General features: G+C 42.6%; 1 protein-coding gene across 4 annotated transcripts in view; it reads left to right on the top strand.

Moving 5' to 3' along the window:
* Positions 1 to 27472, top strand: part of TMEM132C (transmembrane protein 132C) — a 557469-nt gene that overhangs the window by 180456 nt on the left and 349541 nt on the right. The window lies entirely within an intron of this gene.

Here is a 27472-nt window from a genome sequence, read left to right as displayed (position 1 = left end):
CAGCAACGCCGTCTCTCTGTACCAAACTATAACAGATCAATATTTAGAACATAAGGGACATGAAAGTGTTATGATGGTCCCTCTTTGATCTCAACGTGGCTCGCACGCAAGAGATAAAACTCTGAGCACTTTTTATACACTATTTTTGCTAGTTATAATCTAATTTTAGTAATTAAATTTATAATAATATTTATATATAAACTGGTATTCATTGTTTTGGTTGTTAAAATACTACCAGTAATTGAGTAATATATACTCCTTTAAATTTGTAAGTTAATTATTTATATACCAGTTATATCCTAAGTTGTTTACATTCAGGCATTTTATCATATTTCCCTATCTGTCCCTGCAGGCTCAAACTCTGTCTAGTGTACCTGGAGCAATGAGGGGATTAAGTGACTTGCCCAGGATCACAAGGAGCAGCGAAGGATTTGAACCCACAACCTCAGGGTGCTCAGGCTGTAGCTCTAACCACTGCGCCACAGTGTGCACTCTTTTGAAAAATGTGACCTATTTGGAGAAGGGGGAACACTATTCTTGATAGTGTGCCATTGCCCATGCGTGAGCAGTCGCACATGCACAGACCACTCTTCATGCATGAGTAAGGCACAAGTGCATGCTATCAGGAAGAGAGTGCTACTCTTTTTCCAAATAAGGTGCATTTTTTTTTTTTCAAAACAGTGCAAACTACGAACTGAATTCTGTATATGGAGCCCGGAAAATTGTTTCCAAAACCAGCGCTTTTCTATAAGCCATGCTTAAAAAGTTAAGTGTGGTTTATAGAATAGTGCATGCAACCTGGAAATATGATGAAATTTAGGCCTGGCTGTTTGCACCAACAAAAACGTGGTGCAGGTACCCGCGTCTAAATTTAGGTTCGGAAGCCAAAATTCTATAATTGTGTGTGTAATTTAAGGAAAAACCTCCAATCAAGCCCCATTTTATTTATTTATTTTATTTTATGCAATAAATTTCTCAACCACCTATTACTAATTGGTTTACAGAGAGCAACATTCATAAAATAACTAAAAACATACAGAAAATAGAATTTAAACAATCAGTAAACATTTCAAGACCTTCAATAAAAACAATTTATCCATAGTGTTCTGTTATACGAGGATCATTTCATAAATAATGCACACTATTTTTTTAAAATTTACATGTTTTTTTTTCAAGTATTTCTTTACAATCCTTTTGAGATCCGCGCGCTAGAATTTACAGCCACCACTTTATAGAATATGCTTAGAAAGTTGTGTGCGCAATTTCTAACTCGTGCCACTTATTACTTGTTAATTGCCAATTAGCACCGATTAGCTTCTTAAACAATTAAGTTGAGAGCGCAGATTGGCAATGCACATAGATTTGTGCACACATCTTTGATCGCATTATGAAGAATGCTACAATTCTGCAACATACTTGAAAAATATTGCCATCGGATGTTTCCATTAGATCTAGCGCTGGTGCAACTGACCACACGTGCCACTTATGCTAATATTTTATAAAGAATTGCAGGTGCCAACTTGTCTTCATAAACTAAGCTTAATACAGGTGCTTTAAAAGACACTTTAACCTGGCACCCACGTATAAAATTATCTGTAAAATGTATTGCTATGTTCCTGGAGGAAAAGTCCAGAGCAGACATGGGGGAAGCCCTAGATCAGTAGCATGGAATATTGCTACTAAATTATTTGAGTTTTTTGCCAGGTACTTGTGACCTGGATAGGCCACCGTGAAGATTGGATACTAGGCTAGATGGACCATTGGTCTGACCCAGTAGTGCTATTCTTATGTTCTAACTGCTACATTTATTTGCAAAATAAATCAGTTTGCTTAAGAGAAGGTTGTTCATTGTGTGGAATCCGTCACCTTTCCTTGAGAGGTTGACACAAATGTGTAGGAAGTGGAAAAATATATTGCAGTAACTGCAGCTTTGACGTAAACCTAACCTTCTGTAATATTAGCGCTGAAACAGAAGGTACAGTAAGCTCCCCTAGATGCGATTAAATTTCATCTGAAGGCTCACAAATCTGGTGGTATCTACCATATTTGACATGCTAGCGTAATAATATTTCTGCAATGTGGGATGTCGAAAGATAAAATCATATCCAACCTCTTCCGTGTTTATTAGAGTTTACAGTGGTCAAACTGCAAATTACACAATAAATTATTTTGCTTTCCCAGACCAGTCTAATTTTCTGAACAAATATCTTCCTGTGGCAAACAGTATATAGTGATAAGACACCTCTGAAGGGAAGGGTCAAAAATGTGTGATTAAATAAGAACATTGAAAGAGCATGGCAGTACAGTATAGCATTGAAAACTTTGCACTGTTATGAAGTTTTGTGGAATGAGGCAACTGCATTCAGGCCTTAAAGGAGATATGGCATGGCCTCAGGTGCCTTCTTGTTTACATCACATAATATGCATGTGTAGCTGGGCAATCACATTAAAGTGTTAAATTTGACAGATTCTTGTTTTAAGTTTTAGTGTATATCTGGACAGGCTAATCAACCTATGCCTGATGAATGGGAACTATCACTTCACACTCTCTGCCATCTCTCAAACACCCATCCTCAAAGTGTAAGGGCTTGAACCCACCAAACTGGAAAACCACAGGCCAATAGTAGGCCAGGTAAGCTGTTGGAATTCTGTGTCCACGCGCAGCTATCAGACTTCCTTGATAAGATAGACAGCTTCCCCGACTCCCAGCATGGCTTCAGAGCCCGACATAGCATTGAATCACTCCTTCTCGAACTCACCTCCAAGGCGAAACACTATCTGAGCAAGGGCCAGCAAACAGTTCTACTGCAATTTGATGTGTCCACTGCCTTTAATGCTGTTGATCACTCTTTTACTGCTCCTACACTTGGAAGAGTTTAGGGTAGAGGAGGCTGTTGAACAAACTTGAAGGGCTGAAGTTAGGACCCAAAGTGGTGAACTGGGTTAGAAACTGGCTGTCGGACAGACGCCAGAGGATGGTTTAATGGAAGTCACTCGGAGGAAGAAAAGGTGAATAGTGGAGTCCCTCAGGGTTCGGTGCTGGGGCCGATCCTGTTCAATATGTATGTGAGTGACATTGCTGAAGGGTTAGAAGGAAAGGTGTGCCTTTTTGAAGATGATACCAAGATTTGTAACAGACTAGACACTGAAGAGGGAGTGGAAAATATGAAAAAGGATCTGCAAAAGTTAGAGGAATGGTCTAATGCCTGGCATCTAAAATTCAGTTCAAAGAAATGCAGAGTAATGCATTTGGGGATTAATAATCGGAAGGAACCGTATATGCTGGGAGGAGAGAAGCTGATATGCATGGACGGGGAGAGGGACCTTGGAGTGATAGTGTCTGAAGATCTAAAGGTGAAAAAACAGTGTGACAAGGCTGTATCAAGTTTCAAGTTTATTAAATTTTGATTTTACGCAATATCAAATATTTCAATGCGTATTACATAATTGAAATGTACAATAAAAAAACTAGGGTGACAAATACAAATACAAATAAGACAAAATTATACAAACTAATCATTATGTTTTATTAATACAAACTGAAACAAGTGGGTAAAGAAAAAATGGAATTACAATTTAAAAAAAAAATTTTTTTTTAACAATTAAGGTTTATACATAAGGGTAGGGTAGGTGAGAAAAGTAATGAAGGAAAGAAAGAGAGAAAGAAAAAAAAAAAAAAGATGTTTTGATAGAAAAGAAAGAAATGTAAGATTAAAAGAACTCTTATAATTTCTATGTTGATGTTCTACATATTTGATTCCTTTGATATTCTGCATATTTGATTCCTAAAGGATAAATATTGTGTTTATTATCATTATCTATTTATGTATTGAATGCATCTCTATAAAGAATGCTTTTCAAACCATGTTTAAATTTGTCTAGTAATGTTTCGTTACGTAAATAAATAGGTAGATTATTCCACAGTTGAGGTGCTTGCACTGAAAATATAGTTGTTCTTCTTGTCCCAATATAAGAGAGGCGTAGCCAGTAGAAGGAAGAAGGTGTTGATGCCCCTGTACAGTAAGGCCCCACTTGGAGTATTGTGTTCAGTTTTGGAGACTGTATCTGGCGAAGGACGTAAGAAGACTTGAAGCGGTCCAGAGGAGGGCGACGAAAATGATAGGAGGCTTGCGCCAGAAGACATATGAGGAGAGACTGGAAGCCCTGAATATGTATACCCTAGAGCAGGGGTGTCCAATGTCGGTCCTCGAGGGCCGCAATCCAGTCGGGTTTTCAGGATTTCCCCAATGAATATGCATGAGATCTATTTGCATGCACTGCTTTCATTGTATGCTAATAGATCTCATACATATTCATTGGGGAAATCCTGAAAACCCGACTGGATTGCGGCCCTCGAGGACCGACATTGGACACCCCTGCCCTAGAGGAAAGGAGGAACAGGGGAAATACGATTCAGACTTTCAAATACTTGAAGGGTATTAACGTAGAACAAAATCTTTTCCAGAGAAAGGAAAATGGTAAAACCAGAGGACATAATTTGAGGTTGAGGGGTGGTAGATTCAAAGGCAATGTTAGGAAATTCTACTTTACGGAGAGGGTGGTAGATGCCTGGAAAGCGCTCCCGAGAGAGGTGGTGGAGAGTAAAACTGTGACTGAGTTCAAAGAAGCGTGGGATGATTGGAAAACCTCAGTAAAGTTCTCTGGATGTTTCCGCTTTATTAGAACAATCAGATAGAGAGGTGGCCATCTCAGCCACTCTCTTACTGACTGTGGCTCTGGCTCCAGATAAAGGCTGGATCCTCAAACTTTTCTTTAAAAATAGAACCAGAGACTTCCTTGGCTTCCATATCCAAATTTTTCCGGATGTCTCTAAAGAGACTCAAAAGAGAAAGGAATGTCTAATGTTGAAACCAAATGTGACCCAGATTGGGGGTTTATTTTTCCTTAGATATCCTTGTAGTAAGGTATCATACTTTGAAATATGTGTTCTTTGAACCGGCTCATTTGACGGTTTTCCTTTCCACGAAGTGCCTTGAAAATGGAGAAACATCTGTGTCCAAGAAATAATTAGCTCCTTTTCAGTATCAGATAATGTGATTTTGTTTGGTTGTTATTTTGTACTTTAATCACTCTGATTCTTAAGTCTTGGATCCTAATTTTGAGGACTAGTTTGTGATTAAGTTGAGAAATATTTTCTATTATTGTTCAGTCTATTTCTGGATTGAAAGTAACTTTAATATTATGTTTTCTTAATTGCTCTTTCTGTACAAGATGATATGCTTGTTAAATAATGTGAAAATCTTTAAAGAAAAAAAAAAAGAAGCATGGGATGAGCACAGAGGATCTAGGATCAGAAAATAATATTAAAAATTGAACTAAGGCCAGTACTGGGCAGCCTTGCAAGGTCTGTGTCTGTAAATGGCCGTTTGGTGGAGGATGGGCTGGGGAGGGCTTCAATGGCTGGAAGGGTGTAGATGGGCTGGAGTAGATTTTAACGGATATTTCAGCAGTTGGAACCCAAGCACAGTACTGGGTAGAGCTTTGGATTCTTGCCCAGAATTAGCTAAGAAGTAAAAATTTAAAAAAATAATTTAAATTGAATCAGGTTGGGCAGACTGGATAGACCATTCGGGTCTTTATCTGTCTCATCTACTATGTTACTATGGAAAAATGGTTCAACAAATTCCTGACCAAGAGAATTTACAAAATTTGGAAAGGCCAAGGTAAATCTCAACCATGGAAAGTGATATGTGGTGTCCCTCAAGGCTCTCCACTCTCACCATCACTATTCAACATATACATGAGTGCTCTTGGCAGGCTAAACCTCGAACCCCATGTCCACACCTACTCTTATACAGATGACCTCTTTCTTTGCATAGCAAAAGATACTTTCTCAGATACCATTCAGTACATCTCCACACTAATAGAGGACCTGAGCACATGGTCCCAACAACGCTTCCTTAAACTAAATAGACAGAAGACAAAGGTTTGGTAATCAAAACACTTCATCACACCAAGAATTCGCCCTTGCCTCAGGAGATAAGATAGCCATAAACAGATCATCTAAAGTCCTTGGAGTTATCCTTGACACGGACCTAACCATGAGAGACCAGGTCAGCTCACTGGCCAAGAAGTTCTTCTTCCATCTAAGACATCTCAGAACCATTAGATCAGAGCTATTAGATCAGCCATTAGATCAGCCCGACAAACTTCAGGACAGTGGCTCAAGCGATACTCCTTCCCTATCTTGACTACTGTAATTCCCTTTACTGCTGTATTGCTGAGAAAGATCTTAAGAGACTACAATTGCCCAAAATATAGCAGCGAGACTAATCTTAGGCAAAACCAAATATAAGAGGGTAACACCTCTCCTTAACGAATTACCATTCAGAAGTAGGGTCCAATTCAAGGTAGCGTGCATGATACATAAGGCCATATAAAGCGAAAACTCAGCTGGTCTCACATCCGCCATCCAAATCACACAATCCTTCCACAACTCAAGGACAATCCAACGATGGAAACTACCCCCTCCCCCCTCCGCTTATTATATTAGAAGGAAAACTCTCTTTGAGTCCTCCTTTAAATTTCAGGGGCCCAGAATCTGGAACAACCTCCCGGGCAGTCTTTGACAAACACCCACGTATTTCCAATTCCGGAAAGCATTGAAAACTCACCTTTTTCTTCAATGCATTCACCCATTCCCATACAGAAACAGAAGATGACGGCAGAAAAGGGCTACAGCCCATCAAGTCTGCCCACTCTGCTTACCCACCCCCTGTCTATGCCCTGCATGATATCTTCCATTCAATTTCTCTATAATATCGATGTTTCTATAGCAATTCTAATATTGTGAAGCCGCTATGATTCCTTTATTTAGTAATTAAAACATGTTTTAATTATATTAACCATTCTCATGGTTCTGAGAATTTACTTCTGCTGTCTATATTTGCCATTGTATGAGTATAGAAGGAAATATGAGAGGAGACACTTTAAAATATTCTGGGCTATGACAGTCAGAGCCAATATTTTATTTATTTTTCTATACCATTCTTCCAGGGGAGCTCAGAACTGAGAGGGGACATGATCGAAACATTCAAGATAATGAAGGGAATAGACTTAGGAGATAAAGACAGGTTGTTTACCTTCTCCAAGGCAGAGAGAATGAGAGGGTACTCTCTAAAGTTGAAAGGGGACAGATTCCGTACAAACGTAAGGAAGTTCTTCTTCACCCAGAGAGTGGTAGAAAACTGGAACGCTCTTCCGGAGGCTGATATAGGGGAAAACACCCTCCAGGGATTCAAGACAAAGTTAGACAAGTTCCTGCTGAACCAGAACATACACAGGCAGGTAAGGCTAGTCTCAGTTAGGGTACTGGTCTTTGACCTAAGGGCCACCGCGTGAGCGGACTGCTGGGCATGATGGACCACCAGTCTGACCCAGCAGCAGCAATTCTTATGTTCTTCTTCAAGTACTGAAGATTTTTCCCTGTCTGTTCTGGTGTGCTCACAATCTATCTAATAAACCTGGGGCAATGGTAGGATTAAGTGACTTGCCCATGGCCACAAAGAACAGCGTGGGTTTGAACCCACAACCTCAGGGTGCTGAGGCTATAGCTTCAACCACTGCGCCACACTCTCCCCTTCAGTGGCATCATCCGGTTGATTGCCACTGAATATTGGCACATGACCCGCTAAGCCTCTCATGCCTGCTTAAACCACACTGGAATCAACCCCATATATTTTTAATTTATAACTATATACTGTATACATTTCTTTAAGGCTGATGATGAAAATTGTAACTCAATCTTCTTTGCTATTTCCATAAAGCACAGCAGAATATTATAGCAGGTAAAATCCTTAAAATTCATCTGCTTTTTCTCTACCTACAAATATACCAAGCATCTTATTGGTTTTTGGCTAAATTTCCAGCACTAGCTTTACTTCCTTGCTGATAAAGATCATGTACAGTTGCATCGTGTCTTTTTCAAAATAGGGACCTGGCAGGGCAGGAGTGACTGTAGATTGTTCATGAGCTATTTGGACATGAACTGAATAAGAGACGGGGGTAAACCTGGTTGTCTTGAATATTTAAAGTTTGGCAGCAGGGGGAAGGAGTAATGGTAGACTTGGCGCTTTAGAGGAAAATGAAACAAGGAACAAGCAACAGTTCAGAAAATTTTGTTCCAAGGAAATGTGCCTCTAACTTGTACGGCCTGATTCAATAAGGTATTTCTTGCATTCTGCATTAATGGAAGAAGTGCTTGATGAATCAGTCCCATGTTGTATGGCTTTTAAAGACGAAATAGTTATGAGGGAGATCTGAAGGAAGGAAGAAGACGATGCCCAGAATTTTCCATTATTATCATGACAACGAGAAGGCTTGGGGGCAGGAACAAAGATCGATTTGTTTGGCCTCTCCAACCTTAAAAGGTGTTCTGCATAAGGATAATTTTAGAGAAAAAGATATTGTCAACCTATCAATGAAATTAGCTCTGCTCTGAAGTAAAATATTTCTTTACTTTCCTCTTAAAATCAAACATATGGAGCTGGCATGGGATTTACTTTTATGCGGATCCTAGCCTGTCAAAAATGAAGATGGTGCACAGTTCTTCTGCAGAGGAAATCTTTTGAGAGGACTTCAGAGACTAGAGCATTTAGGATAATAAAAATGTCCTGCTAGGTTTGGCCATGTAAATGAGAGAGGCATATGGCTGACAGGCTGTTTGCTGACAAATTTTGAAAAGCCTCTTTCTTTGCTGGGTGTCCTCCTGCCATTCATCATACTTCACTAGCCAGTAGAAGCTTTTACTAGTGGCTCTTGAAAGATGATCTAATAAGTGCCAGCTGGAGAGAGCAAAGGTTGGAAAGGACCAAACAGAACACACAGTGGGTTGTGATAGATGAGCTGTTGAAATAAAGGTAGAATGAGGTCACAATTAGATCAGTTTCTCTGCAGTATTTTAGAGGTGGAACGTGAAACACTAAACAACACTTCCAACATATGTAATTGAAACAGTTTTGATTGCTTTTGTCTGAATGGACCAAGTGGTCCTTTTCTGTTGCCATCTTGAATGTGATGCTCATTGGCACAGGGGAGATATGATACAGACGTTTAAATATTTAAAATATATTAATATAGAACCAAATCTTTTCCAGAGAAGAGAAAATGGTAAAACTAGAAGACATAATTTGAGGTTGCAGGGAGGACTCAGGACCAATGTTAGGAAATTCTTTGAGAGGGTGATAGATGTCTAGAATGCCTTCTCAAGGGAATGGTGGAGAGGAAAACGGTGATAGAATTAAAAATAAAAAAAAAAAGGCGTGGGATAAACATAGAGGATCTCTATTTGGAAAATGAAGGATGTAAATGAAAGAGCTAAGGCTGGTACTGGACAGACTTGCACGGTCTGTGTCCTATATGTGATGATTTGGTGTAGGATGGGAACTCCAGTAACTTGGAACATGAGGATATTACTGGCTAGACTTTATTTATTTATTTAAAAATGTATTACTCGCACCATCCTTTAATAATAATAATAATAATAATAATTTTATTCTTGTATACCGCCATACCCGTAAAGTTCTAGGCGGTTTACATCCATTAATTAAGGTCCGTGATAACACACGGATTTACAAAATTTTGACAAAGATACAGGCAATGAAGTGGGGGGGGGAACTTTTTTGAAGAGATTAGGTCGAGGTAAACGGTAATACAGGAGGATGGGTTGTAAGATATGATATAGCGAGAGAGATGAAATCGGGAGGGGGGGAAGGGACAGCCGAAGGGGCGGGGTAGAGAGGGAAAGGGGAGAAAATAGGGGGCAAGGGGGATTAAAAGGCCTGTTCACGGAAAAGGTGCGTTTTGAGAAGTTTTCTGAAGCTAAGGTAAGAGGGGGCCTCGAGTATCATTTGGGCAAGCCAAGGGTTCAGCTTGGCTGCCTGGTAAGCAAAGGTTTTGTCGAGAAATCTTTTGAAATGACATAATTTTAGGGATGGGAAGACAAACAGCTGTATTCTGCGGGATTTCTTGTTGGTGTGGTTCAGAGTGAAATGGTGATTGAGGTATCTAGGTAATAGGCCAAAAACAGTTTTGTAACAGAAGCAGGCGAATTTGAACAGGATTCTGGATTCGAAGGGGAGCCAATGCAGTTGGTGGTAGAAAGGAGTGATGTGGTCCCATTTGTTCAGGCCGAATATGAGGCGGACGGCAGTGTTCTGGATCAGTTTTAGTCTCCTAAGGGTTTTCTTTGTGGAGCTCAGATAAATGATATTGCAATAGTCTAGTACGCTCAGGACAGAGGACTGTACCAGAAGGCGGAAAGAGGAGTCGTCAAAGTATTTTTTTATGATGCGCAGTTTCCAGAGCACCGAGAAGCATTTCTTGACAGTGAGATCGGTGTGATTTTCTAGGGATAGATGTTTGTCTAGAGTGACTCCCAGTATTTTTAATGTTTGTTCGAGGGGGAAGACCAAGCCTTTCACTTGGATTGTGGAGACTTTGATTTTTTCATTGGGGGAGGCTAGGAAGAATTTTGTTTTGTCCGGGTTTAGTTTTAATCTGTAGGATTGCATCCAGAGTTCTATCTGATTAAGTATGCTTGTGATGTGGGCTAGTAGATCTGGGGAGAAGATGGTGAGTGGGATGACTATTGTGATGTCATCTGCGTAGATGAAGGATTTGAGTTTGAGGTTTTGAAGGAGGTTCCCCAGGGAGGCGAGGTAGATATTAAATAGTGTGGGGGACAGGGGGGAGCCCTGCGGCACCCCGCAGGAATTAACCCAGCTAGATGAGGAGGAATCGTTTTTGCGAACTCTGTAGGATCTGTTTCGTAGGAATCCGTGAAACCAGCTGAAGACCTGGTCGGAGATGCCAATGTGGGTCAGGCATTCTAGGAGAATGTTGTGGTCTACTAGGTCGAACGCACTGCTCAGATCGAGTTGAAGGATCAAGGCGCTGGAGCCCAGGCTAAAGAGGGTATGCAAGTAGTCGAATAAGGCTGCAATAATGGTTTCAGTGCTGTGGTCAGTTCGAAAGCCCGATTGATTGTCACATAGTATGTTGAATTTATCCAGGTATGCGGTGAGTTCAGCATTTACTATCCCTTCCGCTATTTTGGTGAATAGAGGAATGCTAGCGATAGGTCTGTAATTAGAAGGGGCGTTTGGGGGTTCTTTCGTGTTTTTTATGATTGGGGTTAGCATAATATGGCCTTGCTCAGGTGGAAAGTATCCTGAGGAAAGTAGAAAGTCCACCCAGGATAACATGTTGGCTTTGAAATGGATGGGGGCAGTTTTCATGACATTTGGAGGGCAGGTATCTAGTTTGCAGAAGGAGTTAGAGTATTTGTTGTAGAATTTATTGAAGGTTTCCCAGTCCAGTATATTGAATTGGTTCCAGTATAGATCTGCTCTGGACCCTTGGTCTGGTTTGTATATGCTGGTATCAGTAAGAATGGGGAAAAGCTCAAGGGGATTAGTCGAGGCAGGTAGAGTAGATCTTAGTTTTTGGGTCTTGGAGATGAAGAAATCAGCTAAGGTGTTTGCGGTTAATGTGGAATCTTCGTGGTTGTTGGTGAGTGTCTCGATGTAGTATAGGTCATTAACTAGCTTAAAGAGATTGCTACTGTTGTTTGTAAAGTCACCAATTTTGTGTGAATAGAATTTTTTACGTTTTTCTTTGGTCAGGTTTTTATAGATTTTTAGTTTGAGTCTCCAGGCATCTCTGTGTTCCTGGGTTTCTGATTTTCGCCATACTCTTTCCGATTTTCTAAGGTCCTTCTTCATCTGTAATAGTTCTGCATCAAACCATCCCTCCTGCTTTGTGGTTCTGATTTGGCGGGTTTTTATGGGGGCTATTTCGTTTAAAATGTTTGTGCTGTCGTTGATCCAGTCTGTCATGAGTTGTTCTGTTTCTTCGCTAAGTTTTGTGTTCTTTTCATAGCGGGCCCAGAATTCCTCTGGGTCTATCTTTCCCCTGGTGGTGAGGGTTTTGATGTTTCTTGTTTTGCCATTTTTTGAGGGTTTTTGTTGGCAGACAATAGAAAAGTCACAGAGTCTGTGATCGGACCAAAGGGAATCTGACCAATTGGCATGTGTCCAGTTAAATTTTGGGCTGGATAGGACTTTGGAGGAGAAGGTCACCAAGTCTAGTTGATGACCTCTTTGATGAGTTTTGATAGGGGGGGGTTTGAAGAAGCCTAGTTGGGTGATGAGTGACCAGAAATCCGATACTTCTGGTTGATCTAGCTGTTCTAGGTGGATGTTAAAGTCCCCACATAAAAGGTTGTATGGGCTTGTTAGGGAGTTAGTGAGTAAGGCTTCCGCGAAGTCGTCTTTGGCTAGGTTCCATTTTTTTGGTGGGATGTAGACTAGGGTGATAGTTAGGGAGGCGGACAGGGATTTGGAGTTGAGAGAGCAGGCTAGTATTTCAGAGTTAGGGGAGGAGTTGGTGTTTAGTAAAGAGCAATTGAGGTGGTCTCGAAAGATTATAGCTAGACCTCCTCCTCTTCCCCAGGTTCTGGCCAGGGAGAGAATCTTATATCCTGGGGGTAGGCAGTCTTTGATTATGATATCCTTGTCAGAGTGCAACCAGGTTTCAGTGAGTAGGACAATGTCGGGGTTATTTTCGGTCAGCCAGTCTTTGATCAGAATGGCTTTGTTTCTCAGTGATCTAATATTTAGGTAGAAACCTAGTAGGTTCTGTTGGTTGGAGTGGGCGACTGGGTAATCGTGAGAGTAGGCTAATTTTTTTAGCGACCTTGGTTTTTTTGGGTAGAGCTTGTGAGGGTGGCGGGAGGGAGGAGGATTAGGGGATGAACTGGTATTAGGTTGGTTCTGTGGAGTGTGGGGTGAGACTGAAGGAACTTTTGGTTTTACCAAGCGGTATAAGGAGATGTGGACAGGAATGGGGGTTGTGGTATAAGGGTCTGCAGTGCATATTCTAAGGGTGATGAGATAAAGTAGAAGCAGAGCTGCACATTGATGGGAGTTAGGCCATGCCATGATTCCGCGCTCAGGGGGAGGGGGGGAAGGGGTTGTGAGTACAGAGAGGGATGATTAAGAGGTAAGAGAATTGGGAGATTAGAATATATAGCCTTTTTTTTTTTTTTTTTTTTTTTTTTTTTTTTTACAGGATAGTTTGGTTAAAGCAATGCAGTAAGGTAGGCAGAAAGCATAAATATGTAATAAAGTGAGATAGATAGAGAAGTCCCGAAGCCTCTTCCCTGCAACGGGACGGTCAGGCTAAGTTGGGGCAGCTCCCGGTATCAGTGGAGCTGCCTTGAAGCGGTGAAAAACAGGCAGAAGAGCTGCAGGGGGTTTCGGGTGGCGGAGCTGGGCTCCCACGCTGCCCGAAGGTCTCCCTCTGCTGCGAGAGTCAAATCCGACGTTGGAGCTGGCCTGAAGGAAGCACAGGCAGAAACTGGGCTGCAGGGGGTTTCGGGAGGCGGAGCTGGACTCCCACGCGTCCCAAAGCCTCTTCCCTGCAACGGGACGGTCAGGCTAAGTTGTGGCAGCTCCCGGTATCAGTGGAGCTGCCTTGAAGCGGTGAAAAACAGGCAGAAGAGCTGCAGGGGGTTTCGGGTGGCGGAGCTGGGCTCCCACGCTGCCCGAAGGTCTCCCTCTGCTGCGAGAGTCAAATCCGAATAGGGGAGGGTTATTAGGGTGGGCAGACTAGATGGGCCGCGGCCCTTATCTGCCGTCTTTTTCTATGTTTCTATGTTTCTTGATAACTTTTCCCCTCAGTTGCTTTACTTTGGTTATACAGATAACACAATGTAAGTTAGTACAGTGTTTTTCAACCTTTTTCAACCTATGGACCGGCATAAATAAAAGAATTATTCTGTGGACCAGCACAGACCTAATGCTGTGGACCAGCATTAGGTCTGTGCAAGTTACAGAATAACATTCATAGTAGATATCCTGCAAACAGGATGGTTGGATAGGCTGGAGTGAGCTTGGATGGCAACTTCAGCATTTGGAACCAGGTGGACTTTACAGTCTAAGACCCAGAAATACCAAAGAAGAGACAAGTTAATTTAATCATGTATTTTTAATGGGGATAACTAATGGGCAGACTGGATGGACCATTCAGATCTTTATCTGCCGTCATTTACTGTGTTATTATGTTAAATGAAGTTTCAGTTTGTTTTTGGATTTTTGGGGGGACTATAAGAAACAAAAGAACGCCACATTTCAAAAAGAAAGAAAAATAGAAATGGTTTGTCTCCCAAGTATTCTCCTCAGCCCCCCACCCCCACCCCGGCCTCCCCCAAAATCAACAGGCCCAAAGAGTCAGCCACCAAAGGCTCAAGAAATGCCTTCTGAAAGGTCTGATTGCCCAAATACAAGCCAATTTACCTTTTCAGTTGTTCCAGAGAATGTTGTGCTGGTAAGAGACGAAATGAGGCTTCTACATAGGGTTACCAGACATCCAGATTTCCCCGGACATGTCCTCCTTTTGAGGACATGTCCGGGGGTCCGGACGGCTTTTCAAAACCCAGCACTTTGTCCGGGTTTAGAAAAGCCTCTCTCAAAATCGTCGTCGGGCAGGAGGGCAACGCGGTGCTTATCTAACTTTGTCTTGAATCCCTGGAGGGTGTTTTCCCCTCTAACAGCCTCCGGAAGAGCGTTCCAGTTTTCTACCACTCTCTGGGTGAAGAAGAACTTCCTTGCATTTGTACGGAATCTATCCCCTTTCAACTTTAGAGAGTGCCCTTTCGTTCTCTCTGCCTTAGAGAGGGTGAACAACCTGTCTTTGTCTACTAAGTCTATTCCCTTCATTCAAGTTTCAAGTTTATTTAAAATATTTGATATAATCGCAGGGTGTCAGGTCAAAAGCGCGCCGGGACAAAGGCGCGCCCAGACAATTGAGTGCAGTGCGGAGGTGTGCGCCGCTCAAAATTAATGTTTTTAGGGCTCCGACGGGGGGGCGAGGGGGGAACTTTACTTATTAGACCTCGCGCCGCGTTGTGGGGGGCGTTGTGGGGGGTGTGGGGGGCTGTAACCCCCACATTTTACTGAAAACTTCACTTTTTCCCTGTTTTTAGGGAAAAAATTAAGTTTACAGTAAAATGTGGAGGGTTACAATCCCCCAAACCCCCCATAACGCCGGCGCGATGTCTATTAAGTAAAGTGGGTGGTTCCCCAACAAAACCCCCCGTCGGAGCCCCTAAAAACAGTAATTTTGAGCGGCGCGCGCCTCCGCGCTGCACTCAATTGTCTGGGCGCGCCTTTGTCTTTCGCGCCGTTGTCTATGAACCAATCGCAGTATCCAAATCCAATGCGATTTACAAAATTAAAAATAGAAAAAATAAAAAATTTCCAACAAACAGGACATTAAAGACAATTATGATGTAAAAACACTGATGAAGAGGAGGAGGGGGGGAAATGGATTACAATTTGAAAATAAATAAAAAGGAAAGGTAAGGAAACAAAAGGTTGGGGAACGGTACCCCACTTAATTTCTACTTAACAGTGTTCCTTGTCCATATAAATTCCAGGGAATGAGATAATGTGATTATGAAAAGGGTCAGTTAAAGGCGTCCTTAAACAGCCAGCTTTTTAGTAGGCCTTTAAATTTAGTAGGCAATTTTTCTTCTCTTATATTGAGAGGAAGAGAGTTCCAAATTTGGGGAGCTGTAACAGAAAAGATCGAATCCCTCCTTGAATAAATAATTTTTAGTGAGGGAGTTACCACAGGGATTTTTCTTCTGATCTAAGAGATCTTACAGCTCCCCTGGGAGAATGGTATAGAAAAATAAATAAAATATTGGCTCTGACTGTCATAGCTCAAAATGTTTTAAAGTGTCCCCTCTCATATTTCCTTCTATACTCATACACTTGCGCGTGACATCACCGTGTTGCATGCACGCATGCGCAAATGCTCTACTGCCCGACCAGAGCAGGCATCAGGAGGTGGGGCTAGGGCGGTATTGGGGGTGTGACAGGGCGGGGATGGGTGGAAACAGGCGGGCCTGGGGGGCGGGTCTAAGAAGGGGTCCGGATTTTCCGAACGGAAAATTTGGTAACCCTACTTTTACAAACCTAAAACTGTTAAAAGAAGTTCCACCCTTGTGGCTGAGTATTGTTATACCTCAGGGGTCTCAAAGCCCCTCCTTGAGGGCCGCAATCCAGTCGGGTTTTCAGAATTTCCCCAATGAATATGCATGAGATCTGTGTGCATGCACTGCTTTCAATGCATATTCATTGGGGAAATCCTGAAAACCCGATTGGATTGCGGCCCTCAAGGAAGGACTTTGAGATCCCTGTTATACCTGATACATCTACCTAAATTTATCCAGATGCCTCCTGAATGCTATGACTATGCAACTTCCATCTTTACCCCATCCCCCAACCCCTCCTTCCAGACAGCTATACGTTGAGAAGCTCTTATGTCCGCTCAATATTTTCCTGTCTGGGGCAGCGTGGAGGAGGTGAGGACATAATACTTTTTTCTAAAGAGATGTTGTGGAGTTGACTGAATGATTATGCTAGCTCATTTCATCTAGTGCATTTTTTTTTTTATTAAATGGGTTCTGCCGAGGAAAGTTAAGGATCTGGCAGTTTGATTTAGTTTAAAGTTTGAACTGCTCAGATTTAGAACCTAATTTTCATCTTGTAAAATATTCTCCTGAATAATGAACTGAAAGACCTGACACAATCTTTTGCAGTAATAGGAATGGTTTTGCTAGGAGCAATATTTCTCACGCCGTCGAGGCCGCAAGCTTTTCAGGGACATCTTAATTGAACATCGATCTTTTTTAAGATTTTTATGTAGATTTTAAACAGTTGCTCAGCACATGTACAGTATAAAAGACTGAAGCGGTAGTGCTTTGGGGGCAAAGAATAAAAGCAAGTGAGCACAATTTAAGTTTTTATAATCTGGTAAAGATATTTTATAATAGAATAGATTCAATTTTGCCGGGGCTATTTATGTTTCAATAGGACACAATGACATGAGTTTCACAAATAAACATGAATTAGCCCTCAGATTGTAACATAGCTATTTATTATAGCTAAGAGGCCCTTTTACTGATGTGCAGTAAATTGTTAGGGCTGGATTCAGTAAATGGCACTCAAAATATGGCACCAAAAATGGGGCAGAGCACTATTCTATAACGAGCAGGGATCTACTCTTTAACTGCGTAAGTTGGGCACGGGTCCATCCTAATATATAAACTGCGCACATTTTCATGGAAAGCCCCCGACCCACCTATGCCCCTCCCATGGCCACGCCCTCTTTGCAGATTCACATGGAAACAGGGAGAAATTCTAAAACCAGCGCCTAAACTTTGGCGTCGGTAGGCACCCTGCTGGCATCTAGGTGAATTTAAAAAAAAACAAAAACCACACCGTTAGAAAAGGCAAGATTGAAGTGCCTACCGCCGCCTACATAGAAGGCACCAGAATCGCGTCTAGGTGGCCGCTTTGGGCTGTGGAACGACAAAGGAGGCGTGGCCAGTGTCGGGAAGTGGCATTAGGCGGGCTGAAGCAGCCACCTAGTTGTGAGTCACGCCTAGATAGGTAGCTGAAATGTAAGCCCGGAAAACTCTGACCTACATTTCAGCCGCCTATCTTTGCCACAGGGTCCTAAAACCAGACTTCAGCAGCCATATGCTGATTGCGGCAGGGGAATTTTTCCCCGATCAGCTGAGCCGGCAGGACTCGCCCATCGGCAGGAGGGGTGCCCAGTCCCTCCTGCCTGAGAACACCACACACACACAAACACACGTCTGAAATCAGCAGGAGGGATGCCCACTCACTCCTGCCGGAGATCACTTAACTTGGGCACCAGTAGGTCACCTACCAGTGCCTAAGTTAAGGCGCCATTTATAGAATATGAGCCCTTGTGTCTAAGAACAACCAACCCTTGGTAAGCTAAAACAAGTGACTGACTAGCCCCTGAACTATAGAAGAAATCCCGTTCTCACCCTTAGATCAGCAGCTTCAGCGGCTGATGGTGAAGAATCGGTTCCTCTTCAGGGCCCTAGCTTAACGTGACCATTTATTTTTTTCATCAAAACGGGACATCTATTCATTGTCAGTCCCGCCCCCAATTCTGTCCTAGCCCTGCCCCAATCCTGCCCTAGCCCCGCCCCCAATTTCTTCCATTCATTTTTCATGTACACATAATATCTTATTAATTCATAATGGTAACCATAAAATTAAAAAAACCACAAAGCACACTATAAGCAGAGTAAATGTTAATTATCATTTATATTTGAGGGGTTTTCAAAGATGTCAAGGCAGATGATTTTAAAATATGCAGCCCTAAGACTCATCTACTCATTGAAAAAATATGACCACATCACAGAAGCATACCATGACTCTCACCGGCTCCCAATACAAGCAAGAGTACACTTCAAATTCTACTGCCTACTATTCAAAGCTATTAACGGAGAAAGCCCAACCTACTGGAATAACCGACTAACCCAATCCACCTCAACCAGGCACAGGAGAACCCACTCATTATTCAAACACCCACCAACCAAAAATGTTAGACGAGGAAAATTATATGACAACCTAATAGCCACCAAAGCAGCTAAACTGGACAGACAAATCACCACTCTGTTTTCATCGACCACAGACTACAAAACCTTCAAGAAAGGTACTAAAACCCTACTCTTCAAAAAATACATAAAACCTATCTAACACGACCAGTTCCTACCCAAACCCCACCTACCCACTCTATACTCTTAATATACTCTAATATGCCCCCAACTACCCAACTAATGCTAAATGCCTCTATTTACCCAACACTTACCACCTTAGATATCAACAACTCTCTGGTAATAGTTATTACCCAAACATTTATCACCTTAAGATCTCAACAACTCTTTGGTAATTCATATGTAACTCTTATGACATCTCTTATACTATTCCTGTAAACTTTTATGTAATTTCTGAAAACTTTTATGTAATCCGTCTTGAGCCGCAAAGTATTGGTGGAATATAAATCATTAATGTAATGTAATGTCACCTCAGTAACTATAGAAAATAGACAAATATAGTACAAAATATAGACAGCAGATATAAATTCTAAAAACTGACACATTTTGATCACTAAATTGAAAATAAAATCATTTTCCCTACCTTTGCTGCCTAGTGATTTCATGAGTCTCTGGTTGTGTTTCCTTCTGACTGTGCATCCTTTTTTTTCATTTCTTTCTTTCTGCACTCAGGCCCAACAATTGTCCCTTTCTATTCCCTCCCTCCTTCCTTCCTATGTCCTTAGTGCCCCCAGTGCCTCCTTCCTATGTCCTTAGTGCTCCTTCCTGTGTTCTTAGTGCCCCCAGTGCCTCCTTCCCATGTCCTTAGTGCCCCCAGTGCCTCCTTCCTATGTCCTTAGTGCCCCTCCCTTGCCAAAGCCAGCCTGCCTGCCTCCCCCTCACTGCCTTCTAGCCTTTGTCCCACCCCTTCCCCCGAAGCCAGCCAGCCAGTCTCCCTCCCTGCAGCGCAGAATATGAGAAAGCTGAACAGCAGGACTCCTCCCTGTCTGTCTTCCTCTCTCCCTCTGAAGCCTGCCTCCCTCCCTCTGAAGCCTACCTGATTCTTCTGCTTCCCCCCCTCCCCGGTCCGCCACCGCCACCCACTGCTACTTCCTACCCTTGCCACAACAACCACAGGAAAGGCATGTCCAGATGCCGACTCAGAAGCCTTTTCCCTGACATCAATTCTGACTTCATGCTGCAGCTGTCCCGCCTTTGCGGGAACAGGAAGTTTTTGCAGAAGGAAGGCTTCTGGGCAGGCTGATGGCAGCAGGCACATCTCATTGATACTGCTAGCCGACCTGAAAATTTTTTTTCAGCCTAGGAGGTAGGTAAGGTACAGACAAGCAACATTCGATTCTGGGGTGGGCCTAGGCTGGAGACTGTGAGAGAGTCTGTGCCAGAGAGAGAGAGTCTGTCCCACAGGATCCTGCTGAGAGGGGGAGAGAAAGAGAAGCACCTGGAGGGAGGGAGAGAGAGAAAAAGTCATGGAGGGCTGGAGGGAGGGAGAAGCACCCGCAGGGGATAAGAGGGAGAGAGAGCAGTAAAAGGGTCCAGAGGATGGGAAGGGGACTAAGAGGTGAATGCTGGGGGGGGGGGGGGGCAGGGGAAGGTTGGGGGGGTAGTTTAGGGGGAGGAGTGGAGGGGTGCAATGAGAACAGTGCCAGGGTGAGGAGGGCATGGTTACATGTCCTCTTTTTTTTACTTCATAAATATGGCAACCCTAGATAAAGCACAGACACTAATAAAGGAACAATAAAGCTACTTCAAATGCCTTTAAACCTTAAGTGGTGCTCAGAATCCAAGATGGAATGTAAGAACTCGATGTGGGGACAAACCCCTATAGAGATTCTTATGGTATCTATCATTGCACCATTGTACAGTAAAAGGTGATTCAAAGCGCTTATTAAGAGTGCTCATAAGTTTCAATAATCCAAATAAAGAAAGTAGTGTCCGACTATTAAATAGTTTCAAAGTAGTGACTTCAAAAATAGACTTAGCTTGAAAAATACAGACAGCGTTGGTACTGCTAGGTTCCGACGCGTTTCGCCGCCCTGGCTTCCTCAGAGAACCCGCAAAGCTGCTGGTAAAGTTCAATTCGATACGTGTCCTAAAACAAAGCAAAACATGATGCATGTGATTGTAGTGCTAAAGATGCAATTAAATTGTCTAGTAAAACACAACGCTCACGGCGCTGACGGCAGGATACCTGATTCAAAAAATAATTTTTCTGTTTCCTGTGACGTAAGCGCTCAGCTGAGCGCCCGGTATTTATGCAGTGGAAGAAGTGTCAATCAACTAGTGGAGGAACGCCCACCACTCCACTTCTTTGTTTAAACCCTAGATAACCCTAGATAAAGGGCACCAAAATCCCAGTTCAGCATCTCTCCTTTTCAATTCCCTCCCCTCTCTGGCCAGGGAGGGAGATATAATAATAATAATAACTTTATTCTTCTATACCGCTGGGCATAGGAACTTCCAAAACCCGGACAAACTGCCTGGATTTGGAAATCCCTCCAGGCACCTGGACTGTCCTCTAAAAAAGAGGACATGACCGGGTTTCCCCGGATATCTGGTAACCCTACTACCTAGGGTTACCAGATTTTGTGTCCAAAAATCCCGGATGCATGGCCACACCCCATTCCGCCCCCAGCTACGCCTGGTTCCACCCAGCCCTGCTTCATTCAGCCTCCAGCCCCGCCCCCAGTAAGCCTCTTGTTTTAATTCCTAATCTCAGGGCCATGTCCGAAGGCCTCGGAGCATGCGCGGACGCGTGTGATGTCATCAGTGCATGCTCGGAGGCCCTCCAGATGCAACCAGAGCTTTCCAAAACCCAGCGCGCTCCTGCCCGCTACACCTCTGGCCCACCAGGGATCCCAGCAGCAGAGGAGGTAAGATGGACAGGATGCAGAGCCCGGCGGCCCGGCAGAGGCCTGCAATAAGTCTGGGAGGGGAGCAGGTGTACACTGGACTCTGGCCCAAATATAAACCTGGACCCCCATTTTTGGGACAATTTATTGGCCTCAAAATCCCAGTTTATATTTGAGTATATACGGTATCCACTTGTGATTTTTCTTAATCTCCCCTATAAACTGAGGAAGACTGTAAATTGTAGATTAGCATGTTGGCAGCTCTTCCTCACCCAAATTCTTCAAGAGCAGTGTATCGCAGACTGTGTGCCTCCTGAGATTTCTGGTGTGCCGCGGTACACTGGGGACCAGGAGAGGTGCTGGTGCCGGATGACTGTCTATAGGATGTGCCTCTTGCGAAGAGAGGCACGTCCTGTAAGCAATCTCCCAATGCCAGCACCTCTTCTCTCTGCCTGCCCCCTCTCTGCGGGTCTTTCTGTCAGCACAAGGCCCGTATGAAGGACCTTTGCGCATGCGTTGATGGCAGCGCGCTCATATCACGCATGTGCATGATGTCATCATGCCGACACCAGCGCACTTCCAGGTGTCTCAAGGCGAGACGCTGTTCTAGAGTGATTGATTTAAAACGAAACATTGCCTTTTTCCGTATACCTGTCTTAAAGTAGCCAGGATTATTTCTCCCTTTGAAATAGAGACATTTTAAAGAAGATCTGCTGAACTTTGTTTGCATTCAGGCAGGGAGAAACCATTGACTGTCTCTCACTGTCTTCTGCGTTTAAAGAAGTCGGCAACCAAATAATTATTTTCATATACTAATTAAAACATCTGTTGGTTTCTTTTGTTGGCAGTGCATTCTGAACTGTGAACAGATTGGGTTTGTTTTCTTTACAAGAGGAATCACTGCCATGGCATTTTCTGCATTGGCAGGGAAAATATGAAATTGGTCTTTTAAATAAATAAATATGAAGTTGAATTTGGAGGGTAAGTTGATAGTCTCTCATGTGAAGACTGGGGCAAAAATGCTGACTGTAGCAGGTGCCAAGCTTTGGAATGCGCTGCCTGGTATTCTGCGATTTTGTGACGGGAGGCTGAATTTTAAGAAAATGTTGAAAAAACTCAATTATTTGTCAATGCCTTCATGTGCTTATGATTTTTGCTGCTGAAGCCTTACCGTCCTGTAAATGTTTTTATGGGATTTTGCCTTTCCATCTTGTAGGATGAATTTGAAAAAAAAGGTTTTAATAATGATACTGTTAGTTAATGTTTTATTGCGTTTGTTCTGTCGAAACATGTTTTAGTATTTTTAATATGTATGTGTGTAATTTTGTAAACCACAGAGTTTTTATGCGGTATATACATTTTAAAATAAATAATAAATCTTCAATTTAGAAGTATGGGGGGGAGGGGGGTCAGGAAGGGTTTCATTAAGGTAATGTAATAGCTTTTAGGAAAGAGGGATAGAGTCAGGTTGAAGTAAAAAAGAGTAGTAGGAAGAGGGAACTACATAATTGATAGCAAAGACAGGGCTTTAGATATTTTGCAGTAACTGATACGTGTTGAGGTGCAAGAAGAGCTTTTTGATCTTGTAATGCCAAATCTTATGAGACATAATGACATCTCTGAGAGAGGGAGGGGGCAGCTGGGCTGTGTATGTGAGAGAGAGAGAGCATTTCTTCATGACTAACACATAGAAGAGGTGTTATTCAGCTTAGCAAAGAGAATTAGAAAAGATACAGAGAAGAATAACCAAAATGATACAGGGGATTTATGATAGAGGCCTATAAAATATTGAGTAGAGTGGAACTGGAAGATATGAAACACTTGTTTACCCTTTTGAAAAATACCAGGACTAGGGGGCATGTGATGAAGCTACTAAATAGTAGATTTAAAACAGACCGGAGAAAATATTTCTTCCTTCAATGTGTAATTAAGGGCTCCTTTAACTAAGCTGCGATAGGGTGAACAATCTCTCTGTCTCTACTAAGTCAATTCACTTCAATATCTTGAATGCTTCGATCTCAGTCTTCTTTTCAAGGGAGAAGAGGCCCAATTTCTCCCCCAGTCCCTTAACCATTTTTGTCGCTCTTCTCTGGATCCTTTTGAGTAATACTATGTCCCTTTTCATGTACGGCGACCAGTGTTGGACACAGTATTCCAGGTGTGTGTGTGTGGGGGGGGCATACCATGGCCCGGTATAAAGGCATGATAACCTTTTCTTATCTGTTTGTGATCCCTTTCTTAATCATTCCTAGCATTCTGTTCGCCCTTTTCGCCGCTGCTGCATATTGTGCGGACGGTTTCATTGATTTGTCTACAAGCACTCCCAGGTACTAGTGGCCTTAGGCACCACTAGGTACCTCTGTAAACATGATTCTCGTCAAACATAGGCGCCAGCAATGTAGGCTTACAAAAACCCTGGTCTACATTACTGACGCCTATGTTAAAACATATGCCGTGATTCTTTTAATGTCTTCTATGTGTGATTGAAACAAGGCTGGTGCCATTTTTGGAGGCGCCATTACTGGAATCGAGCCCTTAGAGTATTTGGATTTTCTATACGCTTCATTGCTTTCTTTTTTTTTTTTTTTAGCTTTTGTAACCAAAAGAGTAATTTGAGTGTAAAATGGATATACGGTAGATTTTCCAAATGCCAACCCTTTGCCATGACAGATCTTGTATATGTCCTGCCCCATACAGCGCTCTTGGCCCTATTTGTTCACATCTCCAAACATTGACTTTCCAAGACTGAGTCCATGAGCATGGCAAAGTGTTCTTAGGCACCGGCAGGCTTTAAAGTCCTTAGACACAGTCCAGGATTTTCTAGGCCTAAATGAGTGCACCTAAGGTAATAATAATAATAATAATATAACAGTTTATATACCACAGGATCGTAACGTTCTATGCGGTTTACAATAATTAAAAGATGTTACAGATTGAGTGGATTTAACAATGTTCTGCCGGTTAACAATGATTGAAAGCACTACAAATTGAGTGGATTTAACAAAGTTAAAAGCTAGTGATTAACAGCTCTAGGGATCAGTTACTGTGGAATGAGATTGTACAGGTTAGTTGCCTAAGTACTTTAGGAACAGATATGTTTTTAGGCGTTTCCTAAATTCCCTATAAGAAATAGACGTAAGCAATTGTTCTAGATCTTTACCCCATATTGCTGCCTGATGTGAGAGGAGATGTTGATAATGTCTTTTAAATTTACATCCTCTAACCGGAGGGGAAACAAAATTCAAGTGTGAGCTTCTCTTATGTCTGGTGGCTGAGAAAGAGAAAAGGTCAGTTATGTATTTAGGGGCTAAACCGAATAGTACCTTAAAACAGAAACAACAAAACTTGAACTTCACACGTGCCTACATCAGCAGCTAATGCAGAAGTCGGTAGGAAGGTGTAACATGGTCAAACTTCTTCAACCTACTGGCGCCTAACTCAATCCATGCCAAGCAACTGCCCCAAATTCACCCATCCCTAACCATGCTTATTTACTGGTAGGTGCCTTAGTGTAGATGTCTACATCAAAGTGGTAGACGCCTACCAGCAAATTAGTTTTTAATGGCACTTTCAATTATTTGCACTGATTAAGCCAATTTAAAAAAATTAAGATAGGCACCTAGATTGGCTAGGAGTGCCCACCTAGGCACTTAATTGTAGGCATCTTTTATAGCAGTGTAACGCATTCGCAGCGATAGGCATGTCATGTAGGCAGTCAGCTGGTGCCAGTGCCTCTCCTTCTCTCCACCTGCCTTCGCTTCCAGCACCCCCCACCGGTGGCTCAGGGCCCATCTGGAGGGCCTTTGCGCATGAGTGGATGTCAACATGATAATGTCATGCATGCCCGTGATGTCATTGCATTAACGTCCATGCACTTCTGGATGCTTCGATCCACGGCCACCACGTTTAGTGTGCTGCGGCTTGACAAAGTTTGTGAGACACAGCTTTATAGAATCAGGGCCTTTGTTTCTGAGTTTCACTCTTTATTTAACCAGAAAGCTCTGTTCTACTATTGCACAGCTGCCTATATCTGCCAAAAGGCATTTATAGCTTACAGACTTACTTCTGCATGAGGCCTTCCCATTAGAGACTTTAACTTGTGGAATAATAAGGATGAAAACTTGAGTTGAATTTCACCAGCACTTATGTGTGACAATCAGCCTCTGATTAGCCAGCTCATTAAAGTATAAAGATACTCTAATCAAATCAGTTTAAGTAATAAACCCAAACACAGTGCATATCATCAGCAAGAAACAAAATGAATCATGTTTTTGAACCATAAGACAGGGTTGCATTGTCATCAAGCATCTGAATATCCTGCCGGCACCTCAGAGGAATCTTTTACAGCAGGCCCAATCCATAGAAACATAGAAACATAGAAATAGACGGCAGATAAGGGCCCACGGCCCATCCAGTCTGCCCACCTTAATGTCCCTCCCCTACCTTTGCCCTGTGAATAGATCCCATGTGCCGATCCCATTTTGCCTTAAAATCAGGCACGCTGCTGGCCTCAATCACCTGTAGTGGAAGACTATTCCAGCGATCAACCACTCTTTCAGTGAAAAAGAATTTCCTGGTGTCACCTCGTAGTTTCCCGCCCCTGATTTTCAACGGATGCCCTCTTGTTGTCGTGGGACCCTGGAAAAAGAAGATATCTTCCTCCGCCTCGATGCGGCCCGTAAGATACTTGAACGTCTCGATCATGTCCCCCCTCTCTCTGCGCTCCTCGAGCGAGTATAGCTGTAATTTGTCAAGCCGTTTTTCGTATGGTAGATCCTTGAGTCCCGAGACCATCCGGGTGGCCATTCTCTGCACCGACTCCAGTCTCAGCACATCCTTGCGATAATGCGGCCTCCAGAATTGCACACAGTATTCCAGGTGGGGCCTCACCATGGATCTATACAATGGCATAATGACTTCCGCCTTACGACTGACGAAACCCCTTCGTATGCAGCCCATGATTTGTCTTGCCTTGAACGAAGCCTGCTCCACTTGATTGGCAGACTTCATGTCCTCCCTGACGATTACCCCCAAGTCTCGTTCTGCTACCGTTTTTGCTAGGATCTCGCCATTAAGGGTATAAGACTTGCATATAATCCTTGCTCTAAACATTATGCAAAGTAAATGCTAAGGGACTCATAATAAAATAAAATTTAAAAAAATCCAAAAAGTGGCCTAAATCGGCACTTGGATGATCAAAAAGACAGATCATCCAATTACTAATAATCAAAGCTGGTTTGGACGTATCTAAAACCAGCTTAGGCCTTTCGCCTGCCTAGAGCCTAGAGCAAAAAGAGGCATTTTTGGAGGAGGAGAAAGGGCTGGAAGTGAGCTGACCTAGACTTAGTCATAGAACAAGTATAACTAAAAGTTTAACCAAGCTGCCCAGTTGGAATTTATACGTTTTGACTTAGACCAAGACTGCTGTTTACCTGCTTGGAACGCAAAGGTCCTATCCAGGAAGGTCTTGTATTAACAACCATTAATTTCCAGGTAAGCAAATAACTGTTGACTTCTAGTTTTCCTCATCGGACTACACCATATAAAATGTGATAAAAGATAAGTTGGAGACGGTCCCAAAATCAACTTGAAACAAATACAAGAAAACTTAAACAAGACTCGTGCCTCCACCGGCAGCCAGTGCAACAAGCGATAAGGACTAATATGGTCATTCTTTTTTAAACTAAAAATTAATCTGACAGCTGTATTCTGAATTATCCTCAATTTTCTTAATAGTTTCTTAGAGGCACCTAAATAAATAATATTGCAGTAATCTAATATGGATAAAACTAATGCCTGCACCAATAATCTAAAAGATTATGGATCAAAATATTTTTTAATAGTCTTTAACTTCCATAGTGCAAAAAAGCATATTTTTTTTTTAAATCACTAAGGGGCTCATAATCGAAAGAGAAAAATGTCCAAAAACCGGCCTAAGTCGGCACTTGGACGAACATTTCTCAAAAACGTCCAAGCGCCGAGAGAGAGAGAAGGGGCAGATGATGGAATGAAGGAGATGAGAGAGAGAAGGGGACAGAAGATGGAAGTGAGAAGAAGGGAGAGAGAGCAGAAGGCAGATGGATGTCAGTTGAGAGGGGAGAGCAGATGCTGAATGGAAGTGGGGAAAGAACACATACTGGATGGAAGGAGGAGA

Source organism: Geotrypetes seraphini, chromosome 8 (genome assembly GCF_902459505.1).
Source record: "Geotrypetes seraphini chromosome 8, aGeoSer1.1, whole genome shotgun sequence".
Lineage (NCBI taxonomy): Eukaryota > Metazoa > Chordata > Amphibia > Gymnophiona > Dermophiidae > Geotrypetes > Geotrypetes seraphini.
This window is presented reverse-complemented; position numbering and strand designations above follow the sequence as displayed.